The following is an 8,333-nucleotide window of genomic DNA, read 5'->3' as shown; positions in this document are numbered from 1 at the left end:
CAAAGTACAACTTAACTGCAGATAGTAACACAAACTTCACTAACAGAATTTGCCAGCAACAAACAGGGAAACTATTCCAATATTCTGACTCAGATTTGACCTGCTGTTTAGTGGTCTTCAGTACTTACTGTACCATTTTATTGTGAAGCACTGAAGCACTATAATAGTCGAGATTAGCAAGCTTGGTAAAGTAGGGAAAGGCTTATTTTGACTGAAATACAGTCAACAGTTGTGGTAAAAGTTTTATTATAAACGTTAGTGCTATTCTACATGATGTGACAAATGACCTGCTCAGTGAACATCTCTTTAACATCAACCATCCAAATCTGTTCAATGTCAAAGGCTCGAAAGGCTCAGTGAGAACAATTGAAATATTGGTTGCGAACAGAGGGAGTCAGCTCCCATTTTTCAACATCCAGATGAAGTCTACCGATTTCCCCTCAAACATCTGTATTCATTGACAGAACTGAAGAGACAGTCTTTCCAACTTCAACTCAACAGGTATATAATCTCACAGCACTGAGCAATAATGCATATTTTGTGAAACCTATTATTCTCTCTTCAAATTACATGTTAACTCTTTTCTGCCTAAAGAAGATGTCCATCAACAATAGTTCAGGAGGGGTTAATGTTCACCTTACACTGGCTCTACCTAATCTGATATCACCCCACAATCGGTGGGTGGAGGCAGTGTTCCATTCCAGCCATTAGTGGAAGTAGATGCATCTATACCAACTTCCAAGTAACCACACCTAAGCAAACATTGATGTATTTTTGCAGTCACACAATAATCCGTCTTGCTATATGAGAATAGCACTCTTTTGTAGATATCTGCTCTACAGTAGTGTATCCTGTACCACTAATGATTCAATAGACAAAGCACTGACAAAGGATAATTGAAGGTAATGAACCCTTACTCAGTAGTGCATAGTGGCAAAGACCACAAGATACCAGGAGTGCTCATCTGGTAAAATACTACATGTTTGCAGTGATGGTCACCCTCCCACCATCATGAGAAGAGGAAATCCAGAAGAAAACAAAATTCAAGAAAGTGAGTTCAACACGTTAAGAGCAGAACCATTTTAAAAAGACACAAACAGTGTGCAGTTGAAACACAATTACAGAGAATGATGGAAGTAGCAAGGAATCAACAAAATGACAAGCACAGCTCTCTAAAGGCAAAACTTCATTCAGAAGCTGTTAAGAAGTGGAGGAAGAGTGTATAGGCTAGGAAAAGAGAGAAAGCCAGCCACACAAATATTACCGAGGCATTAGTGAAAGAATCTCTGCAATGAGCTACTGAAGACTCCGGGAGGTAAAGTTAGAGGACCAATACGGAAAACACCACAAAGACCAGAAAGGAAGAAAATGCAGTGTAAAGGAGAATTCTCAGATAAGCTTAATTGTTTCAACGTTAGACTCCTCAAAACACAACTGTGAGGAAAAATGATCAGACCTGATAATAAATTTAGACTGGGATACAGAACCGAAAAGGCATTAGAATTTACTTAAATACAAAATGAACAAACATGTAAATATCAATGAGAGTCCAGCAGACGAAGAAAAGCCAGGGATGTGAAAGATTTAAAAGATCTGAACTGAGTAATAAGCCTCGTGACCTTCATGTTTGATATTTTAGAACATGGAATTTGGGAAAACATCCATCTTTCATGGAGAGAATTAGAAAAACTCAGCTGTGACTACAAAAGCTAGAATTATCATAGAAGCAACGATAGTCAACATTTCGATTGTTGAAGAAAGTAAGAAACCCAGTGTGGATACAGAGATACAATATTACAAATAAATATATTTTAAAAGCTTGAAAACAGTAAATTACTATAATGAGCAGTCGGAAATACAGTTCATAGCTTTATTGTATGATTTCATACATCAACACGTGAACAGAAATTATGGCAAATAAAGAAAATACTGCATTGTTACTGTGTTACATGTCTAGCAAACTCTACAGTTGTTCAAGATAAAACAGCATTGATGAATACTAGAATATAAGCTGAAAGATTTAAAGAAGTATTGAAATGATACAGATAAAAAAATGCTTTCGTAGTAATAAGATTAATCATCACATTGAGAAGAATGTAAAAAAACATAGTATTTCCCTGCAAATGCAAGATCAGGGAAGAGCCTTAGACAACATTAGACTTCAGGGAAGCAACAGTGCTAAGAAACAATAGTACCTCTAAATCAAATACTAAGTGCAGAACGAGGATATAGGCCGGAAGGTTCCTTTTCCTGGCGTGTCATAAGTAATAACAAAAAGGTGAGAAATATGGTGAAATCAAAAAATGTCAGATTCTTGACATCAAGAAAAGTTTTCTCAAACCTTAAATGGTGATTTCAGAAAATCCCCATAAGTAACAACTCTCTTATTCCTATTTATTTACATTCCATTAAAGCCCAAATTCATTTTATTTCTATACCACTTGCAATTCTCCTTTCCTGAGAAAAGATATTACCAATATGTTAATCAGAGCAGGTACCTGGTGGCTTTCGTTTGCCAAGCCATTATGCAATGACTTCTACACAATAATGCACTTGCAGATTCCACAGCCACTAGCCTTCTCAACCATTCATTGATGCAAATGGGCTGCAGAAAACCACCAGTCTCCCAATATCATAATGCCTCTTCTTAAATCAACTCTCATTCCATTTCAGCCCTTCATCACTTTAGAGCTCATGAATACACACAACATGTTGTGGCCGGTGGGTTTACACACATCTCGTACATCTGCACAGGATGCAACTTATAAATCTTAGTTTTCTCTCTTCTCGATTAGTTTCTGAATATTTGGAGGCTTCCATGTACTTCACATTGCTTTCTTTGAGCACATTTCATGACTCTATCACTGACTTCCAGGCTGCCAGCTTCTGTGTGGGTCACGTTGCTTTCTTAGCGAAAAGGACCTTTACAGTTAGAGGCTGCTAATTTCTGAGGCCTGTGTTGAATAGAAAGAGGCAGACAACTTGTTACAGCTGTCATTCGGGGCAGACATGTTGCAATGTGGCTGCTGCATCAACATCCCACCTGCAGGCAATTGGCAATGTGTGAATGTCAGAAGAGAGCAGTCCTCAGTGAGTGAAGGGGTGTTCAAGAGTGGAATTCAAACCAGTACCTCCCTCTGATAAAACAATTAAAATAAGAAATCCTCTGTGTGACAAAGACACAAAATCAATTCACAGGGAAAGGAAATGTATAGATTTCCTTCAGCTTATCTGCTGCTATTTAAACAAAAAAAGTAAAATGAATATGAAATATGAAGAGATCCCTGTCAGAACTTCGCAGACTAATAATGTGTATTGGTTATTGGAACAAAATTACAAGTATTTTTTTTGGAAAAATAACATCTTATTAGAAAAGCACATATAAATTGCAATTGTATGTCAATGATTCTTTTTGGCCATGGGAAACAAATAATTACTGAAGGTACAATACCCGGAGATCTCAATCTATCAAATATGAAATGAGCCAACAACTACAATGCAGAGATGTGCACAGTGCATGGGAATCTTGCAGGCACTTGTAATGATAGCAAAACTTGTCCAAAATGGTAAGCAGCATTTTATGTGATGATTAAGACTGAGTTCTATCATGCACTAACATTTATTATGTGCCTTGGCTAACAGGGATGCCAGGTGAATCCCTGTGGGCACAGCAGAAAAGGGGCTCATTTCACAGCCCCTTCAATTCCTTGCTGTCATTACTTCTTCACACAAGCTTACTAACCTCCAGATATCCAAAAGGAAAAGCCATACACTTATACAAGGCCAGAAGTCCTCCAGGATATTGAAGCTGTACCAGTGCTGGAAGTTTCTGTACTGGAGACTGCTCAGTGAAGGACTGACACTGAGTATTGGGCAAGTCCAATGTTTGTGAAGTTATTTGTTACATGACTCAGTATTTTGGACAAAAATTGACACTATTTTGTTTAATTACTTAATGTTATATAAGATATAATAAAATTCGCAGCATTTAAATTGAGTTGCGTCTTTCTGCATATTTATAGCAACATTGCAGAATTGCAAGAAAAACTATCATTTCAATTAGAAAACTTTTAACCACAATAGCCTTTATTCTGTTTTGTTACACTCCAAACTTTTATCAAACAATTTAAATACTTGACAACTGAAAATAGAAGTTGTCGAGTTAAACAGGTTGAAAGACCTCTCGCCTTTTTGAATGATGTGCACATCATGTGTTTGCATCGTCCAATTCATTACCACACCTTCTATAAAATATGCCAAGTATGGTGAAGCAGAACTAAACTCTGGAGTTTGACTGCCATCTAGTGGTATTTTGAAATAATGTGATTAATTAGCATTTCAATTGTACAGGCCACCCTTCCTCTCTGAGCTGCTTCTGCTTTGTCACTGTAACTTTGTGGTGGAAAATCTGTCCAGACACTTCTGAGGAAGCATCTCCAAGTGCCTTTCTGGCTTTTCTAATTTGCAAGCTTTGGTTAGAAACAATCATGGAAGGTCATTCAGACCATTAATAAAACAATCCAAAACTATCCCACATCCCTGTTCATTCCTCTTAGTCGTGTACCTCTGCTTCAAAAAGTTACCAGGTTGCCCCTGATAAGACACAAAGCTGTTTCAATGTGTATCTACTAATGTAATGTACAAGAGTTAAATCTCAGCATGTTGGGTTATGAAGTACCTGCATTTAGCTGCACATATGCAATGCCAAGACTCAGGGCAAATGTTGAAAATTGGGACTAGAATAGTTAGGTGGTGTTTTTAACTTGCAAGAACTTGATGGGACATAGGGCCTTTTGCTGTACAGCAGATATCTGTATCCCGAAGTGAGTGGGCAAAAACTTGGCAGCGGGAATATAATGCGGGAATGTATGAGGTTATGCAATTTAGCAAAAGGATTAGAGGAGCCAAATATTATTTAAATGGAGAAAGACTGCAGAAAGCTACAGTGTAGGAGTTTTAGGGGTCCTCATGCAATCATACAGTTTTTATTACTTGCCTGTGTAGCTTCATTATGTTGATAAAATGTGGAGCTGGAAACTCACAGCAGGTCAGACAGCATCAGAGGAGCAGGAAAATATACATTTCAGATCAGGACCCTTCAATAGTGCTGATGAAGGATCCCAACCCGTAACATCAATCTTTTTTGTTCCTCCGATGCTGTCTGATCTGCTGTGTTTTTCAAGCTCCACATTTTACCGACTCTGATGTCCAGCATCTGCAGTCCTCACTATCTCCAAGTACTTCACTATGTTGTTTGCTATCTGTCATTGTGGACGGATAAGTATCATTTGTTGTCAATGTGTGGTTGTTGTCTAGCCTGATAGCTTCAGTATTTGAGTCATCACCCTGTATGACGGGGTTAATGATAAGCAACTCGGATATGCCATTTATTACTTTGCAGAACATAACCATTACTCATTACCACGTCATATGATGTGAGCTGCACATGTCAGTATAGTATCTTTCCACACAGCCGTATTTGTGCAAAAATCTTGGGCATGTACATCTTGTCCTGTTTCTGGTCATGCTCTCCCTTCTTTCCAATAGTCTGCTGTATACATTTGGATGGATAGTGAGTGTGGGAGGGAAGAACTGTATGGATTTAGCTTCCAATATCTGAAGGCAGTGAGGGTAAACCATTGCCTATGGGTTAGCACCTAAATTCAACATAGTTAGCTGAAAACAAACAAAAGAACTGTGCATGTTGGAAATAGGAAACAAAAACAGAAATTGCAGTAAAATTTCAGCTGGTCTGGCAGTAGCTATGGAGACAATGTTGACAAACTGCTTTTATTTAGTGATCACGGATTTTACAATGTGAACAGGGCATTATGGGAGACCATTTGACTGAGGGGAGTGAAAAGAAACGGTAAAAAGTTGGACACCCCTTTTCCTGCACCTACCTTGGGAGGCTGCATGTGCGGTTTGCTGTCAGTCACATTTTGTTGAAGTGAACTGAACCAATTGTGATCAATCTGTCAACAACCATTGCAATAAGGTCCTCTTTAGTCTGTCATACAAGTGGAAATTTGGTGCAATAGTCACCAAGAGAAATGAGATAACGAGAATCCAGAAAAAGTATATTCCTGTTAGGATGAAAGGAAGGCTGGTAGGTACAGGGAATGCTGGATGACTAAGGAAATTGAGGGTCTGGTTAAGAAAAAGAAGGAAGCATATGTAAGGTATAGACAGGATCGATCAAGTGAATCCTTGGAAGAGTATAAAGGAAGTAGGAGTATACTTAAGAGGGATATCAGGAGGGCAAAAAGGGGACATGAGATAGCTTTGGCAAATAGAATTAAGGAGAATCCAAAGAGTTTTTACAAATTCATTAAGGACAAAAGGATAACTAGGGAGAGAATAGGGCCCCTCAAAGATCAGCAAGGTGGCCTTTGTGTGGAGCTGTAGAAAATGGGGGAGATACTAAATGAGTATTTTGCATCAGTATTTACTGTGGAAAAGGATATAGAAGATATAGACTGTAGGGAAATAGATGGGTGACATCTTACAAAATGTCCAGATTACAGAGGAGGAAGAGCTGGATGTCTTGAAATGGTAAAGGTGGATAAATCCCCAGGACCTGATCAGGTGTACCCGAGAATTCTGTGGGAAGCTAGAGAAGTGACTGCTGGGCCTCTTGCTGAGATATTTGTATCATCGATAGTCACAGGTGGGGTGCCGGAAGACTGGAGGTTGGCTAACGTGGTGCCTCTGTTTAAGAAGGGTGGTAAGGACAAGCCAGGGAACTATAGACCAGTGAGTCTGACATTGGTAGTGGGCAAGTTGTTAGAGGGAATCCTGAGGGACAGGATGTACATGTATTTAGAAAGGCAAGGACAGATTAGGGATAATCAACATGGCTTTATGAGTGGGAAATCATGCCTCACAAACGTGACTGAGTTTTTTGAGGAAGTAACAAAGAGGATTGATGAGGGGAGAGCGGTAGATGTGATCTATATGGACTTCTGTAAGACGTTCGGTAAGGTTCCCCATGGGAGACTGATTAGCAAGGATGGATCTCATGGAATACAGGGACAGCTAGCCATTTGGATACAGAACTGGCTCAAAAGTAGAAGACAGAGGGTGGTGGTGGAGGGTTGTTTTTCAGACTGGAGGCCTGTGACCAGTGGAGTGCCACAAGGATCGGTGCTGGGTACTCTACTTTTTGTCATTTACATAAATGATTTAGATGCAAGCATAAGAGGTACAGTTAGTGAGTTTGCAGATGACACCAAAATTGGAGGTGTAGTGGACAGCGAAGAGGGTTACCTCAGATTACAATAGGATCTGGACCAGATGGGCCAATGGGCTGAGAAGTGGCAGATGGAGTTTAATTCAGATAAACGCGAGGTGCTACATTTTGGGAAAGCAAATCTTAGCAGGACTTATACCCTTAATGGTGAGGTCCTAGGGAGTGTTGCTGAACAAAGAGACCTTGGAGTGCAGATTCATAGCTCCTTGAAAGTGGAGTAACAGGTAGATAGAATAGTGAAGAAGGTGTTTGGTATGCTTTCCTTTATTGGTCAGAGTATCGAGTACAGGAGTTGGCTGTACAGGACATTGGTTAGGTCACTGTTGGAATACTGCATGCAGTTCTGGTCTCCTTCCTTTCAGAAAGATGTTGTGAAACTTGAAAGGGTTCAGAAAAGATTTACAAGGATGGTGCCAGGGTTAGAGGATTTAAGCTATAGGGAGAGCTGAACCGTCTGGGGCTGGTTTCCCTGGAGCGCCGGAGGCTGAGGAGTGACCTTATAGAGGTTTACAAAATTATGAGGTGCATGGATAGGGTAAATAGACAAAGTCTTTTCCCTGGCGTCGAGGAGTCCAGAACTAGAGGCATAGGTTTAGAGTGAGAGGGGAAAGATATAAAAGAGACTTAAGGGGCAACGTTTTCACACAGTGGGTGGTACGTGTATAGAATAAGCTGCCAGAGGAAGTGGTGGAGACTGGTACAATTGCAACGTTTAAAAGGCATTTGGATGGGTATATGAATAGGAAGAGTTTGGAGGGATATGGGCTGGGTGCTGGCAGGTGGGACTAGATTCGGTTGGGATGTCCGGTCGGCATGGACCGAAGGGCCTGTTTCCATGCTGTACATCTTAGATTAGATTAGATTACTTACAGTGTGGAAACAGGCCCTTCGGCCCAACAAGTCCACACCGACCCGCCGAAGCGCAACCCACCCACACCCATTCCCCTACATTTACCCCTTCGCCTAACATTACGGGCAATTTAGCATGGCCAATTCACCTAACCTGCACATTTTTGAACTGTGGGAGGAAACCAGAGCACCCAGAGGAAACCCATGCAGACACAGGGAGAATGTGCAAAAT

Source organism: Hemiscyllium ocellatum, chromosome 7 (assembly GCF_020745735.1).
Source record: "Hemiscyllium ocellatum isolate sHemOce1 chromosome 7, sHemOce1.pat.X.cur, whole genome shotgun sequence".
In the NCBI taxonomy this organism is placed as follows: domain Eukaryota; kingdom Metazoa; phylum Chordata; class Chondrichthyes; order Orectolobiformes; family Hemiscylliidae; genus Hemiscyllium; species Hemiscyllium ocellatum.
The sequence above is the reverse complement of the archived record's forward strand: the minus strand, read 5'-3'. Positions refer to the sequence as shown.